The sequence below is a fragment of the Ambystoma mexicanum genome, chromosome 4p, assembly GCF_040938575.1.
Source record: "Ambystoma mexicanum isolate Mex_15411 chromosome 4p, UKY_AmexF1_1, whole genome shotgun sequence".
Taxonomy (NCBI): domain Eukaryota; kingdom Metazoa; phylum Chordata; class Amphibia; order Caudata; family Ambystomatidae; genus Ambystoma; species Ambystoma mexicanum.
The window spans coordinates 1,110,804,666-1,110,823,512 of NC_090927.1; the positions used below are offsets into that span (position 1 = coordinate 1,110,804,666).

Consider the following 18,847-nt stretch of genomic DNA (forward strand, 5'->3'; position numbering starts at 1 on the left):
AATTGTCTAATCAAGCCGGAGGGGTAAGTGTAATTATTCCACCGACTGCGTACTACTAGAGAGATCCCAGCATGCTCAAAATATATCCTTTATCTAGACTCCCCAATCCTCATTGCAGTTTCATAAACAGAGCTACCTCAATCGTGAGAACGTCACTTACTACTGAATAGAGTCCTCAACTTTACTAATCAGGTCAGTGCACTCTGAGCCCCCAGTCTTAACTACCGTTACTTACCAATACCTTATATCAAGCTACTTATCTGTTACCTTGGCGTATATTCTTTCAGGCTTTTACCAAACCCTGGTGAGTTTGGACCAGGTCCATGAGATTATCACTACCAATCACATTGCTCCATACTTTTGCCTTCACACCCCTAACCACTACATTTCAAGAGTTGATGGAGCAATTTCTCCATCTAGGAGGTGATAATCACAGTTATGGGAATTTTTTGGGTGCTTCACATACCAGTTTTTTCTCACTATCATAATTAATTTGTGATCTCCTTGGAATTTATCCATGACGTATTATAATTTTTGAATTCCTCATTAATCACAATAAGCATGCAAACAATTGTACTCTGATGCATGATGTTATCTGTAACTAATTATGCTTCCCTTGTCCATTTGTTGCCATCCCTGTCCTTGGCGTCCCCGAAAAACCCTGCAAATGGTATGCATCAATGATTTACATGTTTTTATCATGCAATTACCAATTATATTTCTATATGTTTTGTCCATTGATCAGCCTTGACAAAGACAGTTTGTCGAAACACGTGTTGGCTAGAGGGTTAAACTGTTGAATCACACAATTAAATTGCAGTCAACTAAGTGCACTAAATTATTTGTGATACATTTTATTGATTAGAATTGAAGTCTACAAACGTTTTCTTGCTAATGGAATATGACTATTTAGGCTAGTGCAACAATCCAGAGTCACCTTGTGTTTTTTTTTTATTAACCCCTTGAGATTGGGAGTAGAGCCTCATGGCTCTGGCAGTGCAGCAAACCCCATTATACACCAGGACATCAAGCGCACTGAGACTCTGATCTACCCACATTGTCTTACATCTTCCAAAACATACCTTCTACCGGCAGCCACAAAGCTGCAGGGATAGAAAATAAGGATTCTGCCCCATATATTAATACAGCAGTACAGCAGTGAACTTAAGACTGTAAAACTTAAATACCAGTATCATCGAAAAACTGCAATTTTGGTTACATAAAAGCCTTTCCTGGTTTGCCAACATTTTGGCTTTACCCTTAAGGGCCTTCACTGTATTAGCCACTCTGTTATATTAATGGAAATATTTGAATACTGGCACCTGTTCCATTCGAGTTGTACCCAACCACCATGTAGGACGCAATCTTTTCCTGCACTGAGCTTTTTCCACGACCAAGATCCTTGTCTTTTCTGTGTTTATTTGCAACTCGTTTTCCTCCACATATTCTTCTAATTTCTTCAACAGTCTTTGCACACCAATCCCAGTTTGGTCCATCCAGACGAGATCAACTGTTTATAACGGGTAGGTAATTTTGGTGTTTTCAAATCTTGGTGGGAACCTTTTTGCCTCAGATAGTCTTTCACCAAGATCCAAAACAAAGAGGTTAAACAGCACAGGAGCCAGGGGACAGCGCTGCTTTAGCCTCCTAAATGTGGGCATCTCCTCAAATAGTTGCCCCACTGCATTCAACCTTAACCGCATTTGAGGTCCCTGTATGAAGAGTCTGTAGTTGCTCCCGCAGATAAACTCAATAATTCCAGTTTGCGAGTTTTCCCCACAACCTGGCCCTATTTATGTTATCAAAACCCTGGACCGGGTCTATGAAGGCGATATATGTTTTCGCCTTGCCTTCCAGATCTCTCCCCTTTAATATAGTAATCAGTGCAATGTTTGAACTAGTACCCAGTCCCCGAACAAATCCTGTTTGAAAGGTGTCACAGTGGGTCTCCCTTATTGACCAATAATTAAAATCTCCCAGCAATAATATATTAGAGGAGGGTTTTATCATTAAAAGGAGGCTAGTGATCAAATGAGTCTCAAAATTCGGCATATTATTCGGAGGTCAATACAATATATAAAAGCTATGGGACAAAAAGATGAACAAGTAGTTTGACCAATAGTAATCCCGAGCCCTTAGGGGCCTCAATGGTGACCTCATGAATATTACGCTTCTGTCCAAAGATGATATCCATTGTGCTACCTTTCCCAGAAAGTCTGTCTTTAGTGATTACCAAATAGTCATCAGGCACAGCAAGTGTAAGATCTGGTCCAGAATAGCCAGATAGCCATGTTTCAGTAATAAAAATAATATCTATATAATTTCTTACAAGTTCAGAATCTGTTATCGCAAGTCGTCGTCCTATGTTGCCGTCCCTCCCAAGAGAACAGGATGCCAAACAGGAACATCCATTTATATCTAAGTTACTTTTGTGCCAAAAACCTCACCATCGGACCTATCAGCCTTCTCTTCTGTAGTGTGGATTGGGAGAGATGCTGATACAACTCTACTTCTACTCCATTGACACGCTTTGGACCCGGAGTCCTCGCCGCCCTCAAGATCTGTGTTATTGCGGCCAAAACGTCTCTTGGTCTGGTTCCGCACCCCTCCGCGGGGCCACTCTATGAATACGATCAATCTGAACCATATCTTCTAAGCCACTTGCCAGGATCTCGCCAAAAAGTTGTTGTACTGCGTCCATCAGGGCCTTAGCTACGATCGACTCCGGGAGGATCTTAATCCTAATGTTGGATCTCTGAACAGTTCTCCAAATCTTCACACTGAAGTTCCAGATTATGTGATAGGCGTGAGAGATGTTCGAAGGCCTCGTCCGCCTTCTGCGTGTCCTCCTCCAAGCTTTGAAGCACCCTTTCCATAGTATCAGTACGTTCCTCCAGTTTTGCCACATCCACTTTTAGATCCTGTACCAACTGTTTTATCTCCTCCAACATTTCAAACTGGGACTGAAAAGTAGTCATAAATTGGTCCTGGAACTCTTTAAACCAGCTCTGCATGTCTTCCTTGCACAGTGTCATTGTCCCTTCCTCCCGGGTTCTCTGCGGCAGGGGATCCTGAGGGTTCCCTGCCCTGACTGCAGCTTGTGGCGACGTCTCGGAGCTCCACAATTGTCGAATACTTGTTTCTTGGCGGGCCTGGGAGGATTTTTGATTCATTATCGCTGCTTTCCCCCCTGTTCTTTGACATGAGGGGGTGGGGGGGGATGTTCGCTGCGTGTGCACAGTCTCCAAGTCCTGGGCCTCTCGAGCCGTTCAAGAAATAGGAGTAGGCCAAAATGTTCTCAACGTGCTTTGTGCTGGCTAATCCACACTTTCCAAACTTCTTCCGGTGCCCCTAGTAATAGCCCCTCTGGATCTCGTATGTGCGTGCTGGTGCCCCTGGCCTGATAATTGTGGCGCCTCAATCCTATACTGTCTCCCCCTCGACCCCTGGCACTTCCTAAAAGGCCTCTGTCGACCCGGTGGGGAAGCTTCTCTTGTCCGGGACACCTTTGTTGCCTCAGTTTTCTTCCTGGTGCAGGTGCGCCCCTCGGCCACAAACACTAATGTTTAATCAGCCTCCAGCCCGGCTTCAGTATGTAGTATCATATTTTCCATCCGCCACCCCCGGGGCCTTCAAGTCCATTCTCAAGCTCCTCCGAGCTATATTTCCTCCTCTTTACTATATAGTCAGCTCCAGCGCCTCCTCACCACGCACTCTGTCATGTGTGCCTTTATCGTCTTGCCTTTCGGGTTCTGGGCACCACCCGCTCCGTGCCCACCGTTAGATGGTGCTCACTTTCTACACTCTGGGGGCGGGATAGATTCGTTCTGTGTTCGTTTCCTGCTGCATGTGGCCACTCGAGCCCAGTCCGCCGATTCCCTTTTCGGCAGCTCCCCACCACCACCTGACACACCTGGGGACGTTCCACTACTCTACTCGAGAAGCTCACACTGCCTCTCCTACGGGTTCACTGGGGACGTTGCTATATCGCCACTCACAACGCTTTACTATCTGCTGCTGATGCAGCGCGGTGGGGGACTGAGACGTTCACAACCGTTAACCATCTTCGAATCATCTATATTATTTTGAACAATCAAATCAGCTATTTCACAGTAATGCATAACCAGTGATCGTGTGTTTAAGAGAACACCGTCAAGGTCACTATTTTGTGCTGTATAATGCACTGTTAGGACAGGACCATTGGTCAATCCTACTCAGTTAGATAAAGCACCACCATCTGTCTCTAAAGTAACAGCAGCTTTATTTACGAATTTGATATCTCTGCTTGACACTGCCGCCCTTGTATTGATGGTAGGATTAGTAACAGAAGAATTAACATCTGTCCATGTCATTATAGACCCAGTGGTAAAATTATCAGAAACAGGATTAAGGCCTGCGCTTCGATGTGAAGTCAATGCAGTAGCAACATTTTCACAAACATTAGCAGCAAGATCAATATATGTGCTCATCACTGCTGCCACAGTACTAGCATTGTGGATGGCAGTACAGGCTTGCTCAAAAAAGGACTCCTCCCTTTGCATCTAGCAGCAGTAGGGCTGGCTTGATAAATAACATTTCTGTCACTTCCATACACTGAGCAATAGCTGGAAATAGCTGTGTCTGTGACTTATAGCGGGCAATTATGTCTGTCTTTTGCTGACCAGTATGCACTAACTTGGATGTTTCGGTAAAAGCATAATGTGAGGTCAGTATGGCGAGGCGGACAACTGTTTGGGTTTTTCTCAGAATTAAACATTTTATTAACAATAAAAAGTGCAAATAAATCCTCTCTAAACCTACTCCATCAGGAAGTTCCCTACCTAGTCTAAGAACTAAGAATTACTCCTAGCCTAAACAAAACTGGCCCTCACACTAAACAACAAAAACATTCAAAGAAAATTAAACAACATAAATGAGTGAAAAACCAACAACCAGTAATTTGGATGACCTTAAACTGTCCTGGGTAAATCCTTTCCCCAGGATTATTCAAAGTCAATACCCGCAAATGTTCAAAAAGAAAATTAAAGTCTTGAACGAGTACTTTAAATTTCCAAATAAAACAAAAGTTCACCAAACACAAATCCACTGTTAACAGTTCTTCAGCTTTCTGTTGAAAAGTTCCCCTCCCAATTCCAGCCAAGAAAACAGTGCCAATGGTAATCGTATATATCCTCTTTCCAAGATTGTTTTCCCACAGTTCAAGGAATAAATGAACAACTCCTTCTTCAACAACTTTCCAAGTATTTATGACCCTGGCAGTGTCTTTAGTACAATTGTCAGGACGCTGCTTCTTAGGGTGTTGCTTTCATCTTGACAACAACCTTTCTACTACTGTTACTGTGGAAACGGACTCCTCGACTCCACAGTATGCTTCTACTTCAACCAACGTCAATGTGACATCCACCGACAGTATTATACACAACCACAGTTGAGGTACTTCTGCTTCACCTTTATACTTAAGAATGAATAGGCATTTTAAAGACAAGACACTTCGACCTCTATAGGTAGGCAAGGTACTCTTCTTTCCTAAACTCCAAGAAAAGGGCAGCCTCTTTGCCTCGTCTGTCTGTCTTACTGCCACCAGTATAACCTGCCTCTGCTTCCATAATGACTTTATCCACTTCAATAGTATTAGCATTACAGAATATTGATGTAATCTTCTTACAAGCAGCCAGCTTCCGTCCCCAGCTTCAATCACACCTTTCCAGTAGCTACCCTAAAGCTGCATTGCCAAACTTCCAGCTTGAGATAACAATGTGACACTTATATCAGAGGACACTGGACCTTTAACTTTACAAACCTCAGAAATCAGGTGTATAGATTTTTAACGGGGCTGTTTTCACTATAAAAAGGGGTTCGTTCACATCTCTTGGCTTGGGTTTTGCTTGTTCTTTTCATCAGTTCCATAACTTCTACATTTACAAAATACTTATTCTGGATGTTCCAAGATTCAATCTTCAAAGGAGAAACATTTTTAGGTACACGCGACCACTCTTTAAGGAAGATCTTTAACCTTAAAGAACCGTAAGCAATGGTGTTCCCACTTAACAGAGATATTCTCTGACTCCTGTCGGGAACTACAATTGTTCACACGTGACCTCTCTGATGAAATACGTTCTTGTAACAATTTGTAAAAGTCACTGTTAGGGTTACAAGTGATTTGAAAAGCGTTCTCCCTTTAATTGGAGATACGCGCCCACTCTGGAAACATTAAACAGTTTAATGATGGGAATACAAAAGCTTTTCTTTATAAGCGCGCACTCAGTCTTCTGCTAGAAGTGCGTGTGATACATTTCCAATGCCAGCAAGACTCTTCACAATGACAAACAGTTTCTACAGGCTCCCACTCTTACGCAAGTTAATTAGGAGCTGGTAACAGTTACTGGAAAGGGTTTCAGAGTAAACCTGAACAGTGACTTTCACTCACCGGCTCCAGGAACACTGCGTTTGCAGCCTGCTTCAGTTCTCGACTTCATCCTCTTCTGATACCACTTTAGGCACACTTTGGACCCACACCCCTATGCAATATGGGTGTCTCCGGTCTGGCCTTATCAACAGCGAGACACCTTCAACTCCTCTGTCCCTCGGCTTGCTTTTTACACGGACCTCGGGTTACAGCACGATCACGGCTCTGCAATTACAGCCACTAGGCGCACCTGGGAAGACCTTCAATCTCAGCACGTCTCTCTCAGTGCAGGCACGGAAAGGAAGGGTTTGTGAAAACCGGACTCTCAGAACTTGCTGGTCAAATCTGCTTTCCTCGTGTCCCAGCATCCCTTAAGTGATCACACGGCCTCATGAATTGCCAGCCTCATGTTCTTCTGCTACTACTGCCAGCCTTCCAGCTCCTGCTCTTTCTCCAGCTCCTTCTTACCCCCCCTCGCCCCCTCCTGCAGCAGCCTTTTATGCCTCTCAGGTGGACAGTTGATTTCAGGTGCAGGACCTCATGGTTAGTTGCCTGACCTTGGCAAACGCTGTTAGGCCTACTTGCCTGTCTGTCACTTCTACATGCCTCTTCAGCCCTTCTCTTCATCTCAGCCCCAATGGGATACTGGGACATGTTCACTTTAGTGAAGTAAGATTTTCTCACTTCTTTAATTTGCCAAAAAGCCATCAAAAGGGAGGCATTACAGGGAATGTCACCCTCCTGCATTACAAACCAGCCCCAGGGTCGGGATCAGAAAGCACCGGCCTTTCCCTGGCGACATGAGGAGGGTCCCAGAGCCGGTTTCTGGGGAGAATCCCATCAGATTCTTCACAAAGACCCTTTGATTTTTCCTTCAACTCATTGATTACAAATAATACATTTACTTCGATCATGGAAGACATAGCGATAGGCTTATTGAGTCTGCAGTGATCCAGATCAGAATGACCTGCTGACACTTCGGCATGCCTGGCAACAAACAAGCACTAACCAGCTTCTAGGCGCCGGGACTCACACACCTAATTAGGTGTTAAAAGCACCACAGACCGCACAGGGAAATGTAGTTCCCACGGCATGTAATCCAAATCAGGATGCTATCCAACAGTGTTGGGCTTCCTAGCAAAGAAATTCTATACAAAAAAAATAAAAACACAATGCAGAGCAATTCAAGTTTGACAGTTGTATGTCAGTGAATCTCCTTTAGAATCTTGTCATGGTCTGATCTGCATTTTTTCAATTTACAAAACGGTCTGCACAATCCTCTGGCTTGCATTTCAGGACAGACATTGATGCCTTTCATCCATGCTTGGCGCTGTAGACCATTTAGCAGAAGCCTGAATCAGCTAGATCAGCAGCCAGGTCTATGCTGTGGTTGGTGCCCATTTGTACTGCTTTTATAAGTTGCCTAGTTTCCACTTTTTTGCCATGTGTCAGTTGTTCCACCATGCTGTCCTATTTTGGCTTTTATTTTCCAGTTGTAGATATGGTCTATAGATCCTTTTTACCAAAAGCTTCCAGCGCTCTTGCTTCTTTGTCAGGAGGTATCAAAAGCATTGCAGTGGGATGGATGTGTGGCATGAGTTGCTTTCATGATTAAAGCGTTTAGCATGGGTTGGGCTTTAAGGATTACCGTAACTTAATCAAAGGTCTCGTACTTCTTGTTGGCTGTGGTGTAACTGGCTGGATTGAAAATGGCTACTTCACTCTGAGGGCACACAGAAAAGGAACCATTTGGATTGTGCTTAGTAGTGCGAGTCATCTCATTTGTCTTCATCTTCATTGCTGTGAAAAACAGCTTAATGGTCTCTTTATCACAGGGGGTAAGAATATTTATCCCTCCACTACTCCAAAAACAAAACATTTGAACCTTTACAATTTTTTTTAACAGTCCACCTTTCATAATTAAAGAAGAGGAAAATAAAAAAGAAAACTAAACAGTATTAATAACATCTTTTCACATAAAACCATCAAATAAAACAATATACTAAAATCATAAACGCTAAAAGGAAAATTGCGTCCACGACCAGCCTAGAACAGTACTGACTTTTCTAATCCCGCTAGGTGCTGGGAGGTAAGATCCCCATTTGTCTCATTTAGTCTCTTCATTTGGGGATCGTACTAGACTCCCCTGCTATCCTGGGGGTATTACATTCCTTCAATTTCCCACCACGGGATTACCCAACCAAAAGCCTCTGCTCTAGGTGAGAAGGTTCAACTTCAAGATTTCTACAACTGCTGCTGTTAGCTGTACTTCCTGTCCTGAGATCATTCTATCCCAAGATGCTCTGATGGGATCCCTTCTTCCCTAGGGACAAATCTTCTTAGCTTATCCAGCCTCAAAGCCCAGGTCCCTTCACACTCATAAAAAATGGCGTAGTGACTGTAGTCTTGGGTTAGCAAAAATGTTGCATAATTTTACTGCTTTCGCCTCCTGCTTACGTATGGCAAGAATCTCACCGGTGGGGAGGAGGTTCAGTCTTGTCTGCATAAAGTTGTTCCTTATTCTTGCATCAGGACATTTTTCTATGTAGCGAGGGAGAAAACCTAGGTTTTTTTTCCACCGTCAAAATGCGTTATATGGGGTGGAGCTTCTCACCTTGGCTATGGTTTCAATCCAGTCCATGCATTCTAGGTCACATTTTACCATAAGAGGATTGGTAATTAGGGTCTCTAAGTCTAATACTGTCCTGTCCAGGATGGATCTCACTCTTTCTTCCAGCCCTGCCAGGAGGCGTGATTTTGAGTTTCTTAAATGCGCTCCAATATCCTCATACAGGGATCCTGTATCCACATACAGGGATCCTGGATTGGCATTTATTATCTCTCTATAGAGTGTGACTAGTTTCCACTCCGCTAAACACCTTAAGGATTTAAGACCCAATTCGAACCGTAGGTTCCAACCAGGGGTGCTCAGGGGGAGGTTTAGGGAGTCTTTACATATGCTGCCTTCTATTTTAGCCCGGTTTATATTCCAGATATGTACTTTGGCCTTTAGGCTGTACAAAATAACGGGGACTATTTTAGCTGTATAGTATTTTATCATTGGCAAGATGGTAAATTTGCAATACCTCATCTTGATCTTTTTCATGTGTGGTATTCACTGTCTGGGCTTTAGTGAGAATGTCGACCTCCAGATTAGTCAGGCTAGCATAAATCTTGTAGCCTAGGTATAGCAAATCCTCTACACGCGGTATTATCTGCCCATTCAAAGACCAATTTTGAAACCCGTTTTTTTTCCTAGGATGTTTAAAGGCTAATATCTTCGATTTTGTGGGGTTTATAACCAAACCATTTGTGGTGTTGTAGTCTCCCAGTTTGGTCAGGAGACTTTGCAGGTCTATGGCCGTTCTGTCTAACAGGACAATATCGTCCGCATAAGCCAGCCAAAATATCTTTCATTAAATATTGGGCTGGCCAAGGCCAATGGTTCTAACTCTTTCCCCACATCTGACTGGAAGAGATTGAAGAATAATGGCGCTGCCAGGCACCCCTGCCTTACTCCTCTCTCTACTTCCACTATGTCCAATAGGTGTCCCTTATCGTCCAACCAAACCCTAACAGTTGTTACCCTGTGCAACTCCATCAACATGGCCAACAAGGATTCGGGAACACTTGTTTGCCCACATTTGGACACAGTTTGGATCTGTCAATCTGATCAAAAGCTTTGGATAGATCAATCCAAGCCCCGTATAATGGCAATTCCCTCTTCCCCATGGTTGGCTCGCTAACCAAACTCAGGTTCAACCCATTAAGCGCTGTTGACAACCCCCGCCTGAACCCTGTTTGGAAGCAGGATAGCGCCGCCACTCAGTAAACCCAGAGTGTGAGCTCTTTGACTACCAGCTTCATAAAGATCTTACTTTCTATATCTAGGAGGGCGATAGGACGATAGTTAACAGTATCAGTCCTATCGCCCCCCGCCCCCTGTTAAAGAATGGAATAACCAAAGCTGTTTTCCATGAGGGTGGAAACTGTTTAGATGTCAAAATCTCCACAAAGAGTTTGCTTAGGAACCCTGCCCAGAACTCTGGTTCATTCTTAAGAACCTGATAAGTTAGGCAACTGGGGCCAGCGGCTTTGGACAATGAGGAGCCCTGGATTATTTCTGTAATCTCCTCCTCGTCCAAAGTCAGCTCCCAGTCAGTATCTGATGGCTCAATTTTCCCCTCACCCCACCCCCCCCCTGGGTTTCCCAAAGATTCTTGAGAGGTGTTCCACCCATTTACTTTCCGGGACTAAGTTACACAGGGAGCTATTCGACTGAGTCCAATTGGCCCATGACCAACCAAAAGCTTCTTGAGTTTGTCGCCGCTAGAAGTTTTAGCATTAGTTCCCCGTCATTTTGCAGCCGAGCCATGCTATGGTTTTTTGACCAATGCCTGTAATTACTCCCAATACCTTTTGCTTCTTTTTTGTACACTTCTAGACTCAAAGCTAGCCTTTTTAGACTACGTAGCTCTCTTCTCAATGCTCTATTTTTAGACCTTGAGTCTACATCAAACCTGTGTAGATGTTGCTTAGCTCCCATGAATGGTATTTTTGGGGGCACAGTTGACCAGATAAAATTAACAGTTATCTGGCCGACATTTTTCTGCTATGATGGAATTCGGGATTCCTTATAGTTCTTTCTTTAGCTTTGTTCCTCCGTGCCCATATTTTACGAACCTGATCCTTCCCTTAGCCCCCTCCAGTTCCTGATTGTGCGACACCTGAGAATGTACTGGTAATTCTAAAAAGGATAGCTCCAACCTGGAGTGGTCACTGCCCCTCCTGTATTACCTCCAATGTGGATGTTCGAGAGAAAAGACCTGAACTAACAAAGATGTAGTCCAAGGTGGACGAGGACTCGCCACGCCTCCATGTCGTGGCAGGCCCCTTGTCCCCCTCTGAGCTCCCATTTAGCATTTTAAGGTCCCATGAACTCATGAACGTCAGCCATTGTTGCCCTCCTTTTGAAAGTTGTTTTCTCACTGCCCTATCTTTCCCATTTGACTGCTGGACACATACAGAGTTAAAGTCCCCAGACACTATTATATTGGCCCTTCCCATTTCCGACATTACTGTTGTCAATAGTGCACCTAAAGTGGCCAGAAATGCTTCAAGTGAGGAAGAGGCGGGGTTCCAGTAAACATCTACCAAATCTATCGGGTTATGAATTTCTAAATTAAGATGGATTTTGTTGGCCAAAATACCTACTTCATTTTTAAATAATCGGGATGACGGCCTTCACTGAGCTGTTTTTGAATGCTAACAATAGCCCACCAGCCGGTCTACCCAATGATTTCTGATTGGCTGGCAGACAATTAATGGTAAAGCCCTCTATCTCTATTGGCTTTACCAGCCAGGTTTCTTGAAAAGCCAGAATATCCATCTTACCCAGAAGGTAGTCTTACTTTTTTGGATCTAAATGTACTGGAGCCCCGCGTATTCCAACTTACCACATGAAGGCCTGTTTGATGAAAGTTTTTTTTTTTAAATGTATTTATTAGGTTTTAGTCAACATGAACTGCAAGAAAACAACAATATCATTGCATTTCATGCCTGTTTGATTAAAGTTGTTGCACGCCCAAACCCATGTTTGTAAGGACTTGGGCTAGGATTTCAGGTAGGGCGGCTCTCACTTTTTCTTCCCTTGAGCTCTCTCCCATTCTTGATGGCCCCTCATTTCTTGGCCCAGATGGGCCTCTTCCTTGATTCTGTGGACTAGTCCTTGCGGGCTCCTGGCAATGCTCAAGTCCGGACAAGTTTGTCTCAGATAAATATTTAGCCACCTTTAGTCCTTGTTCTTCTAGTGCGCTAGCAACTTCTAGGATTGCTTGATATGCCTTGACCCTATCTCCACCCTAAATGGGTTTTGGCGTTGTGGGAATCTCACGTATTCTAAGTCCAAGGAGGCCAATACAAACAGACCTTTAACTTTCTTGAACAAAGATAAAAATCACGCTTATACTGAGGGACTTGTATTGGTTGTTCTTTTGTGTGAGTTCTAACCAGAGTCTCGGGACTTCAAAGCCTGTTGTAGCCCCCTCCCTATTGTCCACTGTTAGGGAGAATTCTCTGTAAAGGCTAATTTCCCAAACCTAGTGAGTCCCCCAGCAACTTTGTGGATTTTTGGAATTTATTTTTTTCTCCTGCTAAGAGTGAGACTCTTTTTCTCCCACTCTTAGACATGATTTGAGGTGTTCCTTTGTCTTGCCATGTGTTTTATGGGCTATGGGGTCTTTTACTCGATAGGGTTTCATGTGTTTTGTTGATGTGGGTAACACAGCACCCTCTGTGCCGTAACCCAGGGGTGTCGTAGCGACCCCCAAACATGGACTCCATACCCTGGGACTGACTACTGTCTCCCAGGGCATGTAAAGTCACCATTGGCTTTACTAGTCCCAAATTATGAACAGAAACCAGTACAAACCATCATATTGTGGACATACTGGTCGGGGCAATTCGATTGCCCCAGGGTCTGTTGTTCGAGGGGGCACGTCTCCATCCCCCCTGATCGAGTTTTGGCTGGTGGCAGTGGATACTACTTTTTATATTCGACCGCGGATGTATCTCTGTGGGATTTTCCCACTGTTCGAGGCTACCAACTTTAATTATTTAATTCCTATAGCCTCGAACATACCCCTGGTTTATTTATTTAATATTAATTCACCGGTTGGTATTTTTTGCCAGAACTCGATTCTAAAATGCTGTTATTCTCTTCTGTGACTCCAACCCAAGTCGAGCCCTTTGATCCACTTTTTGGCGGCTTCTCCACAGAAGCCTCCAGAAGTGGTGCCACTCTGTCTGCATACCACAGGGGGTATGGGAGGGGTTTTAGGCACCCTGGACTGAGTTGTCTTGGCAACTCAAGTCGCACTCTTGTGTGATTGGCCCAAGTGGTGAGCCGGCCGGCTCACCACTTAGCATGTTTGATTGACAGCTAGGCTGAATGAATGGGGGTCTGCTGCATAAAAGCAGGGCTTTGGGGACTGGAACTTCATAAGTCGCCACAGGACCTAAGAATCCGAGGAGGGAGAAGCTGAGCCGACCTGCAACGACGACACCACCGGTGGAGCCCAGCTGAACCGTCTCACCACTTTTCCCGACGACAGAGGAGATCTCCAGTCCGGAGAGTCTTCTTCCTTTGACTGGTGGGGATAACCAGTTTTGCCTTCTTTTTGCCTTCCTGGAGCATCTTGTGGCTGCCTTGCCCGTGCCAAGCACCCCAGCAACCGGAATACCACGGTTTACCACTACCGCGAATAGAAGGGTAGTACCTTTTAACCGAAGAACTCTGCGGCTGGTTTCTTCCCTGGCAGTGCAACGACCTTCATCTTTCCTCCACGTCGAGAACTCCTCTTCCTCTGGACGAAACACCGACTTGCACCCGCTGCCAGGAACTGCCGCCCCCGCTGGAGCTTCCTTCCCACTTAAGGTACTGTGTCCCGCCTGGCTTCCCTTGCGACAGATCGTTCGGGGTGACAGTAAAGCCTCGACTTTCTAACCTGGGCTGGCCTGGGACAACCTAGCTAACTTTTCCTGACTTTAATTTCATTCTTTGTGTGCAAACTATCTACAAGACTCTTTGGGCATAACCCCACTGTGTGAACCTGGACCCCTTCTGCTTGCTCTCTCCAAGAGTGGGCCTTGCAATTGACTTCCTTCCTCTCCAGTAGAACTCTACCTATCCTGCCTTACTGTGGTTCTTACAAAGTATTGAAAATTGGGTGCTTCCATAACTCTGCTTTTTCCCCTCCCTTTTTAATAACTTATTAGAGTGCCATCTTATGTTAAGCGCTCACCTCTGTCTGAAAATAAGTGGTGTTTCTCATTAAGACTTGTCTAATAAGTAATTAGAGTTGTATATATATAATAGTGACTGTGTTGAATTTACTTACCTCTTTTGTGCCAGAGTAATTTAAAAGTGTGTCTTTACATAAATAACTATATACTTTTGCACCAAAGCTCTGGTCAGTGTTTGCTTGTGCTACTGTATCTCTGTACCTATTATGTATACTCTATATACTGTCTAAGTCTTCTTGAGGGAAGTCCGACTGCTCAGCCACAGCTACCAAGTGAATCTGTGTGGTACAGACTGCTACCAAGTGGGTTTACTGCCAAACACCTGTAGTCTTAAATCTTTTGCAGTGGTCCCTAAGGGAACTGCACAGGTTTCTGCCTAACATCCACTGACATGAGCTGATTCTCCTGCGGCTGTGCCTTCGGCTTTTGGCAATCTCTTTTGATTTCCCTGAACCGTTCCAGATACCCTGGATTGTCCTGAACTTGCCTTCTCACATTTCTGTTGTCGGTGCAATGGGAGTCTGTGTCCGAGCTCTCAACCAAAGTACATATCTTTGTTAACATTTTTTTTCAGGAATATTGGTGCCAGCTTCACGTTTTTTCTTGTTTGGTCTCCCACATTCAAACATACAGTCAGGGCTTTCCCCAACAGTTGCGGAGGGGGGACTTCCCCCTCCCTTGGTTTTGATTGACTGATATTTTTAGGATCTTGTCCTGTTTTGACTTGTGGGTTCGTCTGCAGACCTATACTCATGCTCAGACTCTCGGGAGAATGTTTAGATGTACTTCGATGGTATTGGTTCTCAGAACCCTGGGTTTGCCCCAACCTTGGGGCTTGATGACCTGCAATCCAGACTCCATTTAGATTTCCAGTGTTGCGTGATTAGGATTATCTGTTTTTGGGATACCCGAGTACTCTTCTGGGGCTGGCAATGTGATGTTGCTCACAACATTTAGTGTTCCTGCATTTTTCCTTTTTTGGCTTTTTTCTTTTTTTCCTTGTTCTTCTTTATGTTGTTAGGGGCGTTTATTTGCCCCATTTGGTTTCCTTCTTTCCTTTTTATTAATCTTCGACTCTTGTAATTTTGGTTACTTGCAGCGATCCATGCAGTGTCTTCAATGGCCGTATTGTCCCTGGTGTCTTCAGGAGTTTCCCTTTTTGCGCTCCCGTTTTCGCTGGGCACATCCACTTGGTCTTCAACCACCTGGGCCAGCCTCCTAAATACTTCCAGGGTGGATTCCGACAGTGGTGTGACGTCAAGAATTCTTGATCTTCGAGGCTTCTGCGGCCCCGGTCTCCTGTGGCGCAGAGCATATTTGCATAGATTGCAGCAGATCTCGAATCTTCCTTTCTATTCGGTAATGAGAGTCTCTGAATGGAAGAGATGTCGAGACCCTGCTTAGCCACTTCGATTCTGATATCATTTACTGAGGGGACGATGGAGGAGGCGATTATTTCCTTGAGTCCCACTAGTGAAGAGTCACATTTGGCCACTTCCTCTGTTAATTCAAGGAGAATTCCAGCTTGGCACTGTACCTCTCCTTTCTACAACTCAAATACCGACACTAAGGAGTTTAAGATGACGCTTAGCGCCTTCAGAGTAGACTCATAAGTCTGGTGGTCGTTATGGGTCTCCTTCCCTCCCTCTAGCGGGGAGCTCTCCTCCTCTGATTCCCTTCTGTCTCTTGGAACTTCTCTTTGGGCCTCCAGCTCCTGCCCTCACTTTCCTGGGCAGGATCGCTTGATCTTGGCTTGTTCTTGCTGCCTGGGGGTCCACCACCTCTGTTCTCAATGGTGGGATTCCCCAGCATTCTCTATTGCCTCTGCAGCATCATTCAGGCTCTATGTCTCTTTTTCCAAAGTGCTCTTTAATTTGCCTTTGGATGTTTTTTGTGTTGACCGTGTATTCTAAGCCCCGCCTCCCTTGATTGACAAGTTCCATGTGGCCAACTGAGTCATGCACTTGGGCTATCGTTGTCACTGACGTAATGTCTTGTGTGGTTCTTACGTCACCTGTGCATGGGGTCTCAAGTACCGTTGAATGTACCATTGGTACTAAATAGGAACCGCCCCATTCTGGCACATTTATAGTTCCGAGTGCCATTGTGCTTCGCAGCTTCATTTTGTTGTGAATATTGGGGCTGTTTGCAGCCTGTTTTAATTCTCTTGAGGGACTGCTAAGGAGTATCCCCACAAATACTCCAAGCGCTAACCCCTCTTAATTGGTTGCGGGTCACAATTGGGGGAGTGAGGTGTCTCTGTGAGGAAACAGTCTTGGGGCTATGCCGTTCTTTAGAGGTGTTGGCTCCTCGCCACCGGCTTCTCTATCTGGGAGACCCCAAGCCTTGGGTACAGATGGGCCCCAGTAAGCCAGCGTGAAACAATAGACCTTCGCTCCCCCAGCCCACCCAGACCTTAAGTCGTGCAACCCGGAGCTGTGAAGCGCTCAGGGGGTGGTCCCCGTTCAGGCGAGCGGGATTAAAGGGTGACCCCCAGTCTCCCGCTTGTGCTGTAGGCACTCTCTCTGCAGAGTCTTTTTACTTAAATCTTACTTGTCTCCTGGGTATTGTGTCTTGCTCAGAGCTGGTTTCTGGTGTGGGGCTTCTCTGGCCCGGCCTCCGACTCCAAATGCCTTTTGGGTTCTTTTCGTCTGAATCTGGTTGCCGGTATTCCTTACTTCTGGGGCTATTACTCACTGGTTCCAGAAAGGGAGGAAGGAGTCCAAAATCACACAACAGGCACCGTGCCCAAGACCAAAGTTCCAGGCTCAGAAATTCATGGGGAGAAAATAGAGGACTACAGCAGATCTGCGAGCCGCGGAGCCCGCAGAGCCCGAAGACCCAAAGACACTGCTTCCCGACTCTGCGGCCCGCTCTGCGGTCTGTCAGCTGTTTTAAAGTACTAAACAGCAAAAGAGGACTGCCTGCCCCTTGCAGCAAACACACACTGGAACACAGATGGGTTGTGGAAGCAGTACCAAAGACTCTGGTTCCTGACTCCACTACACTTATTTATTCCAGCCCAATAGGTCTAGTTAATCCAGTCAAAGTAGTGTTGAGAGCTCCCTAGGTTTAACAGGTGGAAAAATGAAGGATCAACACTGTCATTTAGTAGGCTCCTTCTGAATAGACTTTTCAGGTGTGTGTGGGGACTTCCTTTGGGATATCATCTGTGGCTTCTGCCACTGGAGTCAAAATAAGAATACTTAAGAATATGAAGAGCAGATGGGGCTTTTGTGTTGCATTTGCCAAATTCAAGTAATAGAGTAAAACGCTTTAAGTGCTTTCCTACCTTTGCCTGCTTTTGAGAAGTTCTTGGAGAGGACTTTGTTGGCATAGCGAGGACTGGTGTAATGTCTTCCCCTCACCTTCTGGCAGCCCTTGAACGTTATCTGCTGGGTAGGAAGTCAGGCCATGATATATTGTGCAGGTTCCCCATGGAAATGTTACAAAAGTGCTTGCAGTCCTTTAATGTGGAAAAGATGTTTGGATGGCTCATGTCCAATAGGCACTGACCAAAAGTGGGACATTCAAGAGAGAAGGCTAGGGACAAACTAAGTCTACCGCTGGTGGGGCCACAGTCAGTGAGTATGGTGATGAGGCGGTCAGTGAGGAAAGGGATGTCAAAGATGAGGCTGCTGACTCGGTCACTGATGGGGATTTACTCGTGGAACAAATCTTAACTTTTATTAATGGCTGGTGGTGTTCTTTTTTCAATGACAGGACTCTGGGTGGCTCTTCCAATAATCGAGGTAGACATAGTCCAGTGCAGTGTCCCCGTATTTTCTGTAGTTATCTTTTCTGGAGTCTTTCTGGGCGCAGTGAGTGCTGTGCCGTCAAGGAGACCAAGTGAGGCAGGGTTTATGGATAGGAGACAGGGTTAGATCAGAGCCTTTAATCCACAGAAGGGCTTTTATTTTATTGCTTTATCTACTTATGAGCATTCTTATTCTTTTTATCTGTTCATACCATACGCATGGCAGATTCTTTACTTGACTGGAGGTAGCACCCATCACTGAAGACAAGTCATTGGAGGAGTTCTGACAGATGTCTACATGATCTGCACTACTGTCAGGAGAAAAGCAACTGATGCAGTCTTCATTAAGGTGATTATGACTTTCTTCTGACCACATTTCCCGCAGCCCTTGACAAGGCATCTTTATTTGGCACACCTACACCACAAGATTAAGCTGTGGTAATTGAGTCACAGGATGAAAAGAAGTCCTCAGTCAGCAGAAGAGCATGGAGCTGCAGCATCGTGTCCATGAGAGGGAATTGAGATCTTAAAACAAAGAAAACGTGTTTCACTGATGAAAATAAGAAATATGAATATAGTACATTTCAGAGCAGCATAAGGCTTCCCATACACACAACCTGCAGTTCAAAACTGGATGATGGCCTCTGGATTCGTAGCCTACAGACTTTTTACTATCATAGGCCAGGTTAGAAAGTAACAAAACATGAAGTGATGGGAAACAACTTAAATGTTGCACCATTGTATTTACTGGCAAGCAGCATTCCCAGCCTGGCAACCAACTTATTCAAAGCATGTCAATATATGAATTATCCAATATTGGGGAATGGATATTTAGAGGGCCAACATTCAAATTCATGTACTCCTGAATGCTCACTAACTTC

The 18,847-nt window shown here is 44.9% G+C and overlaps 1 protein-coding gene across 1 annotated transcript in view; it reads right to left on the minus strand.

Moving 5' to 3' along the window:
* The window catches only part of SOS1 (SOS Ras/Rac guanine nucleotide exchange factor 1), a 2,649,334-nt gene that overhangs the window by 1,404,937 nt on the left and 1,225,550 nt on the right, over positions 1-18,847 (minus strand). The gene's annotated exons all lie outside the window — the stretch shown is intronic.